Here is an 18,048-nt window from a genome sequence, read left to right as displayed (position 1 = left end):
TGGTCACACAGTGCATAATTATATTTACATGATACCTTAGAAAAGGAAAATCCACAGGGTTGCAGAACAGATCACTGTTTGTCAGAGGCTGGACTGAGACAAGGGCTTGACTACAAAGGAGAAGCATAAGAGAATATTAAGGAGTATGGTAACATAAAACAATACATATGTCAAACCCTTAGAACTGTACATTCAAAAGCAAGTTTATTTTATGGCATGTAAACTCAGGAAAATTTTCAAATGAAAAAACAAATTGGCTATATATATCCAAATAAATTTCTCTTTAAAAAGTACTTTAAAATAAATTTTCCATCTGAGTTTCTGCCAGAAAGCCTACTTTGGGGGCTCTGCTACATCAGCCCTGGTATTCTATGGGGTTGTTTTTCCATTTGTGAAACAAGACCAGCCCAGAGCAATGATTTTTCATTCATTTTTCTTTCTAGTTTCATCTGTGGGCAATTCTTTGCAGAAGCAGGGCAGGGGCACATTCAGAGAGAAAGATTATTCAGACTCCACCAGGCTCCAGACCCCCAGCTCTGCATTAGAACAGTTGTACTTTCATTTATTTCTTATATTATTTCTCTGCAGAACTTTCACTTAGAATAGTTGGTCCAAAACCACATTATTAGGTACCTCAGGAGTTTGAACAATCCAAGATTCTGGGGCCTAGTGGTGGGAGCAACTCAATTATCCCTTGAAAAAGTGCCCGCATGGATCTCAGTGGTTAGTCAGACTGAGGCACCTGTTTAAATGGTCAGTGATTCTAAACAAGATGTTTGAGAACTAGCTCAAATCATGCTCCTTGCTTCACAACATTTGGATATACAGTGAGATTCTGAAAAGGCTGCTAAGTCTAGGCTTCCCCTGACATATAGTCTGAAAGGATCTTAAGCTTACCTGTCCCCACACAAGATGGATGATTTTGGGGAACAGCACTCACTAAACAATAAAGGGCTGTGCACAGACAGGGGAAATGCTGCTATGAGGATGAAGGCACTGACCAAGAACCAGCAGAGCCTGAGAGTAGCATTAATCACAAGAGGCCCCGTTTACTCTTAAGTACCTTGTGCCAGTTACACTGCTAGCAATCCTTCAATCTTAACAGCAACCCCTTGGAGGAAAGGAGACTGTCATCGCAGAGATTGGTAAGGAAACTGAATCTCTGAGAAGCTCCAGGTCACATGATGACAGAGTCGGGTCTCAGCCCACATCTGAAACTTCCAAGTTGAGAGGAAACCTGGAGGCCTGTTATTAAGGCTTGCTCTCTCATCAAGTGTCCTAGAGAAAGGGACTAATGCCTACCTTCCATCAAAGCTGTTGAGAAGTCACCAAAGGCAGCTTGAGACCTTGTGGTCTGCAACAGCACTCAAAAATTATTTTTAAATTTAATATAAAGAAATGCTTTCTTCAAAAACTATCTTACACTTAAGTCCAATCTATAAAGCCAGAGTTGAGCTCTGTGGTTGAAGGTGGGGGCAAGGGTGGCCTGAGTCTCCCAGGGCTCCCAGAGTATCACTTGATGACCACTTATCTACTAAATTGACACTGTGAGAGGTGCAGAAACCATGACTCCCGAGGCCCTGGCTTTGGGTTCCAAAGAATGAAGTGGGATTCTGGCTGACTTGCTGCTGAGAAGTGGGCCTGGGGGAAGGCTGTGGGATTCCAGGCCTGCCACTTGCTCTGAGCACTGCTGGCAGGTCCATCTGACTGGGCACCACCTGTCTCTCCTCCTCCCTGACCTGGCCCTAGTGGTCATGCCCTGGTACTAAAAGGATAGAAAACTTATTTTCACTACCTCACATTTAGTGAGTACTTTTATTCTTCAAATATATGAATTATAAAGTTAAAAACTGCAGTCACCCTCCCTTTTGCCTTGGCCTTATAAGAACCATCATCTGATTTTCTGTATCAACTAAAGTAGAATGTTCAAGTTCAGATCTTGGTATAGGATCAACAGCAGATCCACACCTCTGATCCCTGGGGTAGGGGCTCGCCAGGATGGCTCACTGTTTGCCTGCCATAAAACTGACCTACTTCTCATAGACACCTGGGATCATGTCCAATTGGGAGCTGACCCTGTACACAGCATTCTTGCCAAACAGCTGGAATTCATAGTGGACAAACTACTCCCAAAATCCATTGTTGGGCAGGATGACAGCCGGCATGGCTTACTCCAAGCCAGGGAATCCAGTGGGGCAGGGGCTGGTATTTCCAGAGGCTGCGGAGCATTGGAGTAGAAACAGTGACTCAGAGCAGCAGGGGGCAGCTCTGCTTCATCTCTGGATCATGGGTATGCTCAGAGATGGGGCCCAGAAAGTCACAGAGGCTTGAGATGGATGCATAGGCCACAAACACCTGCACCTACTGGATGTCCTTGTATAAGGTGTTCTCTGCCTACACCTCAGTGTTGATGACCGCTGTAATCTGGTTGCTGGACAGCAAGAGCTTGTTGCTAGCGGTCACACCGTTGTTGATATATAGGCTGCTGGTGATCTACGAGTGGCAGAGGGCAGCCGGAAACAAACCAGGAGGGCACCAGGGGTGCTGTCATCAAAGCAGAGGGACAGTGGCCAGCAAGGAGCTAAAGCTGCACTTTTCTTCTGGGTCAAGTCCACTGAAAACTCAACCATCAGCAGGTGGGCTCCTTTAAGAAGTAAATTTACCATTTTCCTGTGTTGGACAGCTTTTGTAGAATAAATATCAGTGCCTTCTAACAGAAATGAATCAAATATTATCAGTTAACCTTGCCTATTATTTTAGAGTCTGTCCATATGCCTGTACATACACATGTGTGTTTGTGTGCATATATCTGTACATATGTATGTATATTCTCCTGACAGAGAGACAAAAGAGGAGTCATTAAAAGTTTGATAATGATGAAAAAAAAAAAAAAAAAAAGAAGAAGTAGTCACACCAACAAGTCTTGGGAAAGTGTCAGAGAAAGAGAAGACTTGTCACGACTTTGGAGCCACAATTCCTACTGGCCAGGAGGTCCTTTGGTTTCCACTGGCTGATGGACCCTGTCTGGTCTTCTACCAGACTGCAGGCTCTGCTCCCTGGTGCAGCACTGCTTGGGCCTGGGTTCACCTGGTTATCAGCCCACAATTTTGACAGGCCCCACAGCTACCTTTGCCAAGAAGTCCACACTGAATTTTATTGAGCACTGTAAATAAAATTAGGTAATTCTTCCAAATTTCTTAAGGAGTTTGGAATGTAGTTTACCATCTCTTCTAAGCGCAAATGGAAGCAAACTCATTTAGCCTCCCATATTAGATATTAAGTTCAGAATAAAAATTATTGATAATGGCAGCGTTTAATACTGGCATGCATCTTAATGAAAAAAAAAAAAAAAAAAAGCCCTCTCTGGGAAATTTTAGGATGGGCTAGATACCAGTTCCCTGGGATCATTTCAGTAAGGCTATCTAAACAGCTCTATAAGAGCTGGGACCCAAAAGCCAAATGAAAGACTCCTAAAAAACAATCCAGAAGCCAGAGGAAATAATATCCTCAACTACCTTGAATATTTTACTGATTTTCCAAGAGATAATCTATCTGTGTTTCCATAAAAGTAAACACATTGGCTAATTTTTCTCAAGTGCCTGGACAATTCCCCACTGGCTGTTGCTGTTTCTGATGTTATTTAAGATTCATGATTCACCAGACTATAGCTTAGAGGCTCTGGAGGGACCATGACCCTGCCAATACCTTGATTTTGGACTATTGGCCTCTAGAACTGTGAGAGAATAAATTTCTATTCTTTTAAGTCACCCAGTGTGTGATATTTTGTTACAGCAGCCCTGTGAAATCAATCCACCTCTGTAGTTTTTTACTCATGAAAGCACACTTTAATACAAGCAAATGAGAGGACAATCTTATAGGAACAGCCTTGAATTCACATCTTTTAAAAAGTATTTCCCAAACCTCACTATTTTCATTGTAATCTGTAACAAACAATCTATGACATATTTTGCAACCAACACACAGCACAACACAACACACTCAAGCAACGAACCCACTGCCTGAACCAGGAACTGACAACCCCACCCAACATTTTAATTTTACTGAGGAAATGGAGCTCCCAAGAAGCCAAATGGCTCACCAATTTAACTATGTGTTTATCCTCATACCTGGCCTACCATGTTCTAGCAAGTTCCCTGAGCAAAAGTAGAAAAAGACAACTTGAGGAATGTAGAGGATGCTTCAACATTGCTCATACCAGTCCCCAAATTCTGCCCTCTGACTCCAGTTTAAATCATTTTGTGCAGAATAACAGAACACTGAAACTTCCATAAGCAAATATGCACATATCCCTGGCTGTAAAGGCTAATAAAGTGATGCATTCAGCCTGCTGTACAAACCAAGACACCACTCAGTATATTGGATTAGGACATGACACAATATCCTGTGTCAGCGTACAGATCTCATGCAGGAGGGAACAGCATATGTGCTTTGATACTGCCATCAAAAGACTCAGATTTATCATTAAATTATCCTAGGGTAGAAAGACCAATAGTGAATTTATCAAGAAGCCTGCAGTATAATTTTGAAGAGAGTGATTTCTCTGCACCAAGATAAAATGTCAGACATCTGAAGGTAAGGAATTTATGAGTGCAGTTAACTAATATCTTTAGCCTGAAAGTGGTCCTCTTGGTTAGGATGCCCTTCCAACAGGATGACTTTTCCTGACCTAGATTTCTCATCATAATAATCCTATTTGCTTCCTGGATTAGTGTTAATTTAGTTGTCATCCATGTTTTAGAAAATAGTACATCTTCTATTTTTGAGACATAACCAAAAAAAAAAAAAGTTATTTAAAAACTGCACTGTTAGTAAATCTACTTTTCTTAGAAAGAAATTGGAGTCACATAAGTAGCCTAAACATTCAAAAAACACCTCCAAGGAGGTCCAAAAACTCACCAAATAATCTAGTACTAGAGTTTGGGTCTAAAAACCTGAGTTAAAGCAAGATAAGCTTTTTAAGGCACTAGAAGAGGAAAGAGTCAATGACAGTTCTGGGAGATGCCAAGGGTCCACACAACCCCACAGATCTACCTTCCAGCCAGAGATTGTGGTGTTATCTAAATGAAGGAAACGGTTAGGACCAGGAGCCAGGCAGAAAGAAAGCCAAGAATACAATTGAGAGAAAGCAATTGGGGTCTTGATAATTCTTTTAATAAAACTGAAAGGGCCTAAAATGCCATTAAGTCAAAGTAGATTAAAGACATGATGAGGTATTTTCTTAGTACCCACTGCTGACTTTATTCATATATTAAACAAGGGTGACTTGATCTATAAAAAATATTAATAATTTTTCGCAAAACCACTTAACACCTGAGCCAACTAGCTCACAGTTCCTATTATAGTCTGTAAATGTGCATACCCTATTCTCAACCCTGAAGCAGTCTAAATTACACATGTTACCCATTGTAGGATCACTGTAATTGATTGGATCAATACTAGACATAAGATCTAAGACCAGGCAATTCATTGTCCAGCCAGCAACCAATAAAAATACTTCCTCAAGAATTTAAACTAAGGTATACAACTATACTCAGTGGGTTGACTGCAGTTGAACTAAACGGATATGTGATTCTGACTTAGCTCACTATTTTGGTGGAGACAGATGTGTGAATAGATGATACCAATCTGCAGACAGAGATTTAAAGTGCAAATGAAAGTGTTAGTTGCTCAGTCGTTTCCAACTCTTTGTGACCCCCATGGACTATGCAGTCTACCAGGCTCCTCTGTCCATGGGATTTTCCAGGCAAGAATACTGGAGTGGGTTGCCATTCCCTTCTCCAGGGAATCTTCCTGACCCAGGGATTGAACCTGGGTCTCCTGCATTGCAGGCAGATTCTTTACCATCCAAGCCACCAGGAAGCTCAGCTAGAAAGAGATTAGAGCAACATAAAGAAATAAGCACTTGAGAGCATGTGGCCCAAGAAAAAATGAGAGGGAGAGATAGGCAGAGTAGCTGTCTTGGTGTCTAATGGCATAACTGTCCAAAGTCACAATTTGTATGAAATATCTATAAGAACTTTGTCTCAGTGAAGTTTCTGTATCCTTTTGACAAATGTCTCTTGAGTTTTGTCAAATTCTCAAAGTCAAGTGATTCTGGCTGCTGCTGATGCTGCTAAGTCGCTTCAGTCTTATCCAACTCTATGCGACCCCATAGACGGCAGCCCATCAGGCTCCACCGTCCCTGGGATTCTCCAGCCAAGAACACTGGAGCAGGTTGCCATTTCTTTCTCCAATGCATGAAAGTGAAAAGTGATACTGAAGTCACTCAGTTGTGTCCAACTCTTAGCAACCCCATGGACTGCAGCCTACCAGGCTCCTCTGTCCACGGGATTTTCCAGGCAAGAGTACTGGAGTAGGGTGACATTGCCTTCTCCGGTGATTTTGGCTAATGCAGCACAATTAGGTTTTCCTCAAATATACTCCTACTGCTATCAAATGGCCCTTGGATGGGAGAGAGAAAGACAACGCTGGGAAAAGAGAGGATGCTAAAAACAAATTATCAAAATTGTACTCTAAAAGTAAAATTCATGTATATAATATATATAGGCATGTAAAGCAGTATAAAATATTATAGATTCATTGGTGTTAAATGGGGCAAACTTAATTCTTGCTTTTGGGAAAGCTACAATTATCTTCACCCAGAGGTAAAAATTGTTCATAATGATCTCAAATTCTACAGATATACATATCCCTTTTTACTCTCTTCCTTATCTCTCAAAATAATGAGGACTACTCTGAATGTTACCTAAGGGGGAAAGCAGTGATACCTAGATGTTTCTACAAGATGAATTCTAGATGAGAAAAGTTGAACAAAGCTTTTTTTTTTTTTTAAGAAAAAGGCAATGTCATCATTTTTACAAAACGCAAAGAAAGTGGATCATCTTGCTCCTCAACCTTCAGTGGAAGGCAGGATTCAAAAGAGAAAATATGCTGCAAAGAGAACATTTTCTGATGCTTTTTGGGCAAAATATGCAAGATTATTAAAAAAGAGAGAAAGAGAGAAAGCAGGGAGGGGAATAATCAAAAGACCTAGATTATCAGACAGTCACTGCTAGTTCCAACATGAAGACCCAAACATAATCACTCTAATAAAAATCATATTTAAATGACATATTCAAACCTGTACTCAAAATACAGGTGTGCCGACAGAACAAACAGAAAGGATTCACTTTTTTTATTCAAAGGAAGAAACAAATCTCTAAAAGAAAATGATGATAAAAAGGCTAGCAACAGCATTCTGCACAGGCTGTCATTTCTGAAGAACCCTGCTCTCAAGATGGTTTAATAGAAGACAGTTCTTTCCAGAGAACCCAGAATACTCTAATGATGATTCAAACCAAATAAAAAAGAAACTGTAAGTAGAAAGTGCTAGAAGTTTTCAACATATTTTCATCTTAAAAGACATTTTCTACTACTACAACAGAAAAGATGCCTCTGTGGTTGATTTTACCTGCTTGTTTTCGTAGTTTTCTTTTGTAAATGGAAAAAGGCTTCAAATTATTGCAATAAAGACTATAATAGCAATATGTCCAAAAAGAACTAAGACTTATAAAACAGATCATTCTATAAAAAGGCTGTTTAAATTAATTCTGGTTAACATAATTTTTATGGCAATGGGTATAAAGTGTGCATTCATTATGGGTAACTATACATAAATATATCTAGATGGCATATTTAACTCTGAAACAGAAGAAGCCAAAAGATTTTGGAGGAAAGATAAGTCCAAATGCTGAAATGGAAATCATGTATATAGTGTTTAATGGGTAAGTCCACATACTGTGATGATTAAGCTCTTAAAGCAGAACAATTTAATTGAGTAATGGCTCCATTACATACCAGTTATGTAATCATTGGCAAAGTAGTCAACCTTTCCAGATCCTCATCTATAAAATCAACATAAGAGGATCTATCTCATAGATTTCTTTGGAAAACAAGCAAACACATAAATCACTTAACACAGAGCCTGAGTCACAGTAAGTACTGAATAAGTCAACGTGATGATGATGACAATGACAACATCAATTTCAAAGTGCCCCTCATATGGATCCAGTAATGATCTATGTGGCCTGTGTATCTGCTCAGGTCCAGTCTCAGCATTTTTGGCCCCCATGTTCTCATTATTCTGTTTATCACTCTCTGTGTTTCCCAAGTCTTTCCCAATGATATTGGATTTGGGAGGCCATTTTCTTCTTTCAGTTTCCCAGTAGCTCTTCTTGTATATAATTCTTAGTTTTTGAACCTAAAAATATGTAAAGTTCTCTTTAAAATCTTTAGAAATATTTTTTTCTTCTTTCTTATTGTTACCTGTAAATGTGACCTGCTTACTTTACTTGCTTGTATAGGAATAGCCTGCGTTTGTCTCTCTGAAGTTGTAGTTCTTCAAACTCAACACCACTCTCTTTGTATTCTTTGGCATGTCATTACTTTAGTGAGCAGACATGTTCTAATTGGATTCCAACTGAAAACTAATACCCTATGTGTGAAAAAAAGATACTTCCTACATAACACCATTAAACATTATCCCTATTATATTATATTATGGCTACTATTGCTCATCCTATACTAACCAAGTATTAGACTGAAACAGTAAACAAGAAATGCCTGTTGAGCTAAATTAAATTGGATTATAACAGTACCATGGAAGAGTGATGCTTCTGGAAGCCTTTGGACAGTCTGTTTCAGCAACTGAGACCATGGCCATTGCTGTATGATGAAAATTCCCTCCTCTGCTAACACCAAGACATGAAAAATATTCAATACAAGATGATAATGCCTCTGGTTTAGGAGGGTTTTTTCCCACTAGCCATGGGAAATGGAGGAAACAAAAACATGAGCAGTTCTTCAGTCTTACATCTTATTCTGTCTAATATCACACGAATTTTTGCATGTTTGCTACTCTGTAATTATTCTATTCATGAAAAAAAAAATTAGCCTGTTTCTCAGCCCAAATAAGAAAGTAAATGTTTTCATGTAATGTCAGCACTGCACATCATCTTGGCTTAAAAAGAGGGAGGGCAGGTCAATTGGCCACCAAAGTAATAATCCTGAAGTCATGTCCATGGAGTTTAACTGTGAGTGAACCAGGAATGTGGTCCCCACTATTCTGATTTATAAATTATCCAAGGAAAAAAAAATCACCACCTAATGGCTGAAACACCAGTATGGGTAAAACATAATGATTCCTTAAGCAGGAGGAGAAGGGGACAACAGAAGATGAGATGGCTGGATGGCATCACCGATTCAATGCACATGAGTTTGGGTGAACTCCAGGAGTTGGTGATGGACAGGGAGGCCTGGCGTGCTGTGATTCATGGGGTTGCAAAGAGTCGGACATGACTGAGTGACTGAACTGAACTGAATATTATTCTAGATATAAAATAAAACAGGATTTGTTTGGAGAAGAAAATCTACTTATCTTGTCAATATTTGTGACTCTTGTTTTATACATGGCTCGGTCATTTCCCTCTACTCAGAGGGTTTGAAAGTCACCCTTATAAAAGACCTAGAAAACTACAATGAATACCCTTAACCTGATTTTGTACAAAGATGGAAAAAGGAGTCCAGGACAATGGACCCATGCAGAAGCACAATAGTTCTCATGACATCTTATCTTACTGGGCTGGTGAGGTAGGCCCAGGCAGAGCAACTCATACCATGAGCAAACTGAGTACAGCATCATTTCTGATCTTACCTAGTAAGTAGACAACACCCCAGATAATAGGTTGTGAACAGCTAAGACAGAAAACACTATCCAGTGCCTGTGAAAATAATAAAAGAGCAAAATTCAGTAAGGAAAAAAAAAAAAAAAGACACTACAAATCTACACTGCATCCATAGCCTGGATAACCAGGGGGGAAGCTGCTATCCTCAAATCCAAACCACTGCCCAAACATACTTCCAAGTGCATCAGTAATTTGTCTGTTCCTTACTAGTCTTTACAGGTCACTGTATTCAGTTTTATTGTCTTCACAATGAGTTAGACTAGATGATATATTAGATATAGACATATACATTTATGTAATTTTATATATATTGTTGTTGTTGTTTAGTCACTAAGTCATATCCAATTCTTTGCAACCCCATAGACTGTAGCCCACCAGGCTCCTCTGTCTGTGGGATTTTCCAGGCACACATACTGGAGTGGGTTGCCATTTCCTTCTCCAGGGGATCTTTCTTACCCAGGGATAAAATTCTTGTCTCCTGCTTGACAGGCAGATTCTTTACCAGAGCCACCTAGGAAGCCCATACATATATATATATATATATATATATGTGTGTGTGTGTGTGTGTGTGTGTGTGTATACATACGTGTGTGTGTGTGTGAGTGTGTGTACTTTTATTAGATGCCTGGAGAATTACAATTGGTTTGTTTCTCAGAAATTGCAAAAACACTGCTATAATCTCTCAGCAAATTGCTTTTATTGGCCAGTTACTGCTACAAAATTGCTGTATGTCAATCAACTACAAAGTCTCAATGATATACAAGGAACATGTATTTTTCATACTTCTGAGGGGTTCTGCTCATCCAAGCTAAACATAGCCGATCTTTGCTGGATTTCTTACTCATTCATGTGGTCTGACCAGCTCATTCACATGTTTCTAGGTTGACTCTGCACCATGTGACTTCATCCTTTTCCTGGGGCCAGGGCATGGGCATGGCCCACACCCTGGGTGTGATCTTTTCATGGTAATGGCAGAAATAAAAGTGTGAAAGTTCACTAAGCAAAACTTTTAAAGGGCCAAGCTCAGAAGTAATACACTGGCATTTCAACCACATTTATTGTCATAGGAAGTCACATGACAAAGCCCAGAGTCATAGCAGAAGGGTACTGCAAATTTACATGACAAAGAGCATAAATTTAGGGACGAGTGAAGGACTCGAGTCACTGTACAATCTACTGCAAGTCCACCATTAGACAAAAATTATTCATGTTACTCCCATCTGAAATACATGTTCATCTACCATCCTAGGACTCCAGAGAGTTTTAGCAAACACAATATCACGTTTGAATCACATGTAAAAGATGTGCATCCAAGATCTCCTGATCTAGAAACCTATGAATGAAGAAGGCAATATAAGCACCTCACAAGCACACAGCACACAACTGTGGAATAAACACTTCCCTGGTGGTCCAGTGGCTAAGACCCCATTTCCCCAGTACAGGGATCCTGGGTTCGATCTCTAATCAGGAAATAAAATCCCATAAGCCTCACAGTGCAGCCTCCAAAAAAGTGGACTTGGACTAGCCGGAAATATATATTGCAAACTATAGAACAATCACTAAAAGAAAATTGCTGGAAGGAATGTAAAATGCTGTAGCCAATATGAAAAATGTATTTCCTCAAAAACTTAAACATACAGTTACTATATAATCCTACTATATAATGCCTAGCAATTCCAATCCTAGGCATCCAAGAGAAATAAAAACATAAGTTCACACAAAAACTTGTATACAAATGTTCATAATAAAAGCATTTATAATAGCCAAAATGTGGAACAATTCAAAATAGCCATTGACTGTGAATGAATATTTTTTTAAAAATATGGTATATGCAATGGAACATTGTTTATGAAAAGGAATTAACTACTATACAAATATATGCTACAATGGGCTTCCCAAGTGGCACTAGTGGTAAAAACGTGCCTGCCAATGCAGAAGATGTAAGAGATGTGGGTTCGATCTCTGGATCAGGAAGATGCCCTGGAGAAGGACATAGCAACCTATTCCAGTCTTCTTGCCTAGAGAATCCTATGGACAGAGGAGCCTGGCAGGCTACAGTCCATAGCATCACAAAGAGTCAGACATGACTGAAGTGATTTACACTGAAGTGACACACACCCACATGCTACCACATGATCGAACCTTTAAAAAAATGCTAAGTGAAAGAAGCTAGACACAACAGAGCACATATTATATGATTCCATTTGCATGAACTGCTCAGATTAGGCAAGACCATAGAGACAGAATGTAGGTTAGCAGTCACCAGACAAACCTAAAAGAAAGCTCATAATTTATATTTTTTAAATATCTATGAATTTTTTATAAAATTCTAACAAGCAAAACTAATTTATAGTGGAAAACATCAGAACCCTGGTTGTCTCTGATGGGTAGAGATAGGAAATGACTAAGAAGGAGCAGGAGGAAACTTTCTGGGACAATTGAAATATTTATATCTTAAAGAAATTAGAGTTACAGTACTCTTAATATATCAATCAACTCCCTTAAATGTAACCAGTCTCTCAATACCACTTTTACCACTTCTACATTGGTACAGTCATACTCCTCTACCAATTCAAATACCCCATTCTGAGCTACCACCACTGTCCTCCCATGTAGACAATCTTTTCAGCCCACTTTGTCTCCAACACCCTGCTCTGGGCCACCACAGCTCACCAACACATGCCTGCTTCATTCAGCATTACTTAATGACTTTAGCAGAAAGAGCTTTTCTTTTACCTTTGAAAAGACATTTCCATTTCATCTGAGCCCTCAAAGACACTATGAAATAGGCAAGGTATGTAATTTTAACCCATTTTACAGGTCACAAAAAGTTAAAAATCTTCCCCAAAGTTATTTATTGGTAGGTGGGCACACTTCAGGATACCACATCCCTATTCTAATGTTGCTCTACCACTTTACAATGAAGTCCTCATCCATACCTCTAACCCCTAAATTCCACTTGCAAAACCAGGGGATTTGGAGAACAAAGAATCAGGCAGGATAACAAAATGGAACCTGTAAACAGCCTCTGTGACTAAGGTGGGAAGCACCATAACACACTTTTCATTAAGTTGCACAATCTGCTTCCACAAATAACCAACCAGACCAGGATATTTACCTTCATGTACTTTTGATATACACCTCACATGCCAGGCCCTCCAGTTCACTTCCCCAATCATTCTCATAAGAGGAAGAGTTCAGTCAGTTCAATTGCTCAGTCATGTCCAACTCTTTGCTACCCCATGAATTGCAGCACGCCAGGCCTCCCTGTCCATCACCAACTCCTGCAGTTTACTCAAACTCATGTCCATAGAGTCGGTGATGTCATACAACCATCTCATCCTCTGTCGTCCCCTTCTCCTCCTGCCCCCAATCCCTCCCAGCATCAGGGTCTTTTCAAATGAGTCAACTCTTCGCATGAGGTGGCCAAAGTACTGGAGTTTCAGCTTTAGCATCAATCCTTCCAATGAACACCCAGGACTGATCTCCTTTAGAATGGACTGGTTGGATCTCCTTGCAGTCCAAGGGACTCTCAAGAGTCTTCTCCAACACCACAGTTCAAAAGTATCAATTCTTCGGCACTCAGCTTTCTTCACAGTCCAACTCTCACAATCCATACATGACCACTGGAAAAATCATACCCTCGACTAGGTGGACCTTTGTTGGCAAAGTAATGTCTCTGCTTTTGAATATGCTATCTAGGTTGGTCATAACTTTCCTTCCAAGGAGTAAGCATCTTTTAATTTCATGGCTGCAGTCACCATCTGCAGTGATTTTGGAGCCAAAAAAATAAAGTCTGACACTATTTCCACTGTTTATCCATCTATTTCCCATGAAGTGATGGGATCAGATACCATGATCTTCATTTTCTGAATGCTGAGCTTTAAGCCAACTTTTTCGCTCTCCTCTTTCACTTTCATCAAGAGACTTTTTAGTTCCTCTTTGCTTTCTGCCACAAGGGTGGTGTCATCTGCATATCTGAGGTTATTGATATTTCTCCTGACAAACTTGATTCCAGCTTGTGCTTCTTCCAGCCCAGCGTTTCTCATGATATACTCTCCATATATGTTAAATAAGCAGGGTGACAATATACAGCCTTGATGTACTCCTTTTCCTATTTGGAACCAGTTAGGGAGGCAATGGCAACCCACTCCAGTACTGTTGCCTGGAAAATCCCATGGACGGAGGAACCTGGTAGGCTGCAGTTCATGGGGTCGCTAAGAGTCAGACACGACTGAGAGACTTCACTTTCACTTTTCACTTTCATGCATTGGAGGAGGAAATGGCAACACACTCCAGTGTTCTTGCCTGGAGAATCCCAGGGACGGGGGAGCCTGGTGGGCTTCCATCTATGGGGTCACACAGAGTCGGACACGACTGAAGCGACTTAGCAGCAGCAGCAGCAGGGTAATGTATTAGATTCCTAACCCTGCCCTAAGAAATCATTACAAATATGGTGGCTTAAAAGAACCCAATTCATTCTCTTAAGGTTCTTGAGGCCAGAAGTCCAAAGTCAGTCTCAGAAGTTTAGCAGGCCTCACTCCCTCCAGAGGCTCTACAGAAGAATATGTTTCCTTTCCTCTTTCAGCTTCTAGAGCTGTATTCCTTGGTTCATCATCCCTTTATCCATCTTTAAAGACAGCCAAGTAGTATTTTCACATCTCTCTGCTTCCATCTTCACATCACCTTCTGCCACAGTGTCAAATCTCAGCTCTCTTTTCACATCACTATCTCCTCTATCATAAAATCTCCCTCTGCCTTCCTCTTATAAAAACACTTGTGGACTTTTGGGGTTCATAATCTGCTTCAGAATCCTTAAACATATCTACAAAGTTCCTTTTGCTACATGTTTCAAAAATTAGAACCCAGATATCTTCGGGGGGCATTATTCAGTCTACCACATGGAGCAGTGAAAACAGTATTACCTCCTTCAGAGGCAAGCACTAAACATGTTTCTACTTAGAAATGGTGTGGGAAGAATTAGAATAAAGCTGATTTATTTTCCCAGTCATGGTTAAGATTATGCCACCAGCCAAGGCATTTCAAACATTTTAGAGAGTCAAGAGTATCGTCCTGCTCTTTCTCTTTTCCACAAAAGAACTGTTTGTTGAAATTTACCAACTAATTTTCAACAGCCCCTTTCTCTCAAGTAGCTTTTCCATCTCCAACTGATGCTCAGAGCCAGGGAATTATCATAGAAATGAAAACGTTTGGTGAAAACTAAATATATATTCCCTTAAATGCACTTTGAAAGTTTTGCCCAAGGAGTTTCACCCAAAGACACAATTATTTTAAGCATGAAATTGAATGTTAATATTCTGAATATGAATGAAATTTCTCTGTCTCCCTTGGTCTTTGTCTTCAGGGAAGTGTGGGAAGGAGCCCCAAAAGCACAGAAATATGCATTTAGTTCTTCCTATTTTTTCTTATTATTTTATTTAAATTTTATTTTAGAAAGTTTCAAATTAATACAAAAGCAGAAAATATAACTTCATGTATCTATCACCAGTTTTCACAGTTTCCAACACTCTGATGCTACCTTTCCACATAGTAATACTTCACATCACTTTTTTTTTTTCTGGGTTAATTTTAAGCATATCCCAGACATCATAAAAAATTTCTCCTTAAGTCTTAGCTTTTATTATTAAAAAGGAGACCTTTTAAAATATATATATAACTACTACATAAATACCCCATTATACAGAATTCACAACAATTTACTAATAGTTTTCAATACCACTTAGTCTTCAGTTACCACCACTTGTTTCAAAAATACCTTTTAATAGGTGGCTTGTTCAAACCAGAATCCAAACAAGGTTATTATTGTTTTTAAAATCTCTCTTGTATCTACAATTACTTTTCCTTTTTAATTCTGTTATTTTTTTCTTTTTGTATCTTTTCTCCTTTTTCTTAATTGGCATTACCAAAGGTCTACTGGTTTTAGCTTTGTGAATCTTCTCTATTATTTTTTGTGGCTGTTGTCCTTTTGTATGTGTGTGTTTGGTAAAATCTATTGATACTATCTTAACCATTTTAAGTGTACAATTCCATGACATTAAGTATATTCACAATACTGTGCAACCACTACCATTTATCCATTTCCAGAACTTAGACAGGATCAACTTTATAAGGAGACCCAAGAGAGTAACTATCCTAAAAAATAGGTTAAATGCAGATTTCAAAAGAGATATTTACAGATTCATTAGTAGTTTCCAATTCCATGCCAATTTTTAAAGCTCTGACCTAGATTCACAGTTAGGTAGCTTTAACTGGCATTTAATAAATGTCATTTGCAGGAAGGATATATAACTGCAATATATACCCAAATAACTCATCCAAATAACTGTCAGGGTGCCACCTATTAGGTATTGATCTTTTATATTCAACACTCCATCAAACATCATCAGATAGTAGGTGAAACTGCTGATTTCATCCCAAGGTTCATAGAACTATAAAACTGTTTATAATGTCTAACTCACTAATGAATGGCATCTCAATTCAGAAGCACTGGTTTACCCCTTGAGATGTTTGCACTTCATCAATAGTCACAACCTCATTGAGCCACTTTCCTTGCTATTAATTAGAAGAGGTACAAATAATTCTTAGGGGAATAACTAGCAAGCTGTTCATAATCTTCTTTGAAAATGTATTGAGGTTAAAGCAATTAGCAAAAGTGTAACCTGATTAAAACAATTGATGACTTCAAGAGAACCTCTATGGTACAATTTGCTCCTCTAGTACTACTGGCAAGAGGTTGAAATAAAATGTGATACATGTATAAACTAAGTGTTTATTCAAGAAAATCACAAGGATAAGAGAGCAGACATCCTGAACACTGCATAGAATATCCCACATGATATTTGGTTTACAGCATCACAATTCACCGTCTTAGAAATGTGAGAGATTCAGTCAGTGATGGGCAGGCCGTTAAGTACTCTGATGCATGGGTCTCCATTATAATGAGATTCATTTCTGATTGAAAAAATTCATAGAATTGAAGAGGAGAGGAAAGGGGAAGGAGTAATCCTATTTTTACATCTCATCCAAATGTGTAGATAACACTGGAAAACCTGCATGGGGAATAAGGTTTGAAATTGCTTTCACGGTATATGAACATCATGGTCACTGCTAGACTTTCATAATATTCTTTACGGGATGTTTTATTCCAAGATTGTAAATTTTAACTCTTGGCTGATAGGAGCCTACAAAACATCAGCATGAATTAAACATGGAAGTTTCACAAAATTAAATGAAATAAGGGAAGGTTGATAAAGTTTGGCTTCTTAGGGGTACAATGAGAGAAAATACTTCTCAGAGACAAAAGAAGCAGTTTTACAGAGGAGTAAACAAAGATGCCTCCAATGTAATTATCTTAACTGGAATAAGTGGAAATGATTGGTTCAGCAATTTTACTTCTGCAACTGATTTTCTTGATTTGTAGAAGGAACAAGAAAAATAGCTCCAGAGCCAATGTTTTACCTGTTTGTTTACTGAAAATATGAGTGCCTGCCATGCTCTGGCACTAGGCTAAGTGCGGGGAATACAGCACGGAAAAAAGCAACATGCTCCCATCTTCATGAAGCTTCCATCCTGATAGAAGAGGTGATAAATAACCAGATACTTTCTAAAAATAGTAAATTAAACAGAACCACATAATACAAATAATTATAACAGTTTTAGCAGAAACAAGAACAACACCTCAGGGGAGACATAAGTGGTGACTTTGGTCACTAATTACTGTTTATGTGCTGGGTGGTGGTTTTCCACAATAGTTAGCCAGACTCCCACAGACACAATTCATTGATGACACTGGCTATGGTTGCAATTAAAATGAGAGAATAATCATGTGTGTCAAGCACTTAAGAAGCTGAACTACTTCTGGAAGTCTCCCTAACAATGACAAAGAGTGAGATGCAAACTGATTTTATAAGAGTATATGTATGTAGGTATATTCAGTGGATACAAGGAAATGCAATGTTCTGCAAGACAGAAATGGCTCTAGAAAATGTGTCCCTAACAGAAATTTTATTCCTTATTTGGCCAGTTTCATATTCCCATGCACCTTGAGCTTCTCAACTAGTAGTCCGGTGAGCTACCCCACGTCTGAAGTCAGGGGCAGTGGCCGAGAAGGCCAGGCTGCGATGAAGCAGGAACCACTGAGAGGAGCTACCCAAGTCCGAGGTCAGGAGTGGCGGCCGGGAGGAGCTACCCCTTGCCCCCATGCTTGAGGCCAGGGGCGGCGGCTGGAAGGAGCAACCCCACGTCCAAGGAGCCGTGGCTGCACAGACGCAGGAGGGCCTAGAGG

The 18,048-nt window shown here is 39.4% G+C and overlaps 1 pseudogene; it reads right to left on the bottom strand.

Annotated features, from left to right (window-relative positions):
- Window positions 1-2,030: 2,030 nt before the first annotated feature.
- On the bottom strand, window positions 2,031-8,131 carry LOC123331468 (annotated as a pseudogene).
- Window positions 8,132-18,048: the final 9,917 nt, after the last annotated feature.

Source organism: Bubalus bubalis, chromosome 23, assembly GCF_019923935.1.
Source record: "Bubalus bubalis isolate 160015118507 breed Murrah chromosome 23, NDDB_SH_1, whole genome shotgun sequence".
NCBI lineage: Eukaryota > Metazoa > Chordata > Mammalia > Artiodactyla > Bovidae > Bubalus > Bubalus bubalis.
Note: the sequence above shows the minus strand (reverse complement) of the source record. Positions and strands in the feature narration are given on the sequence as shown.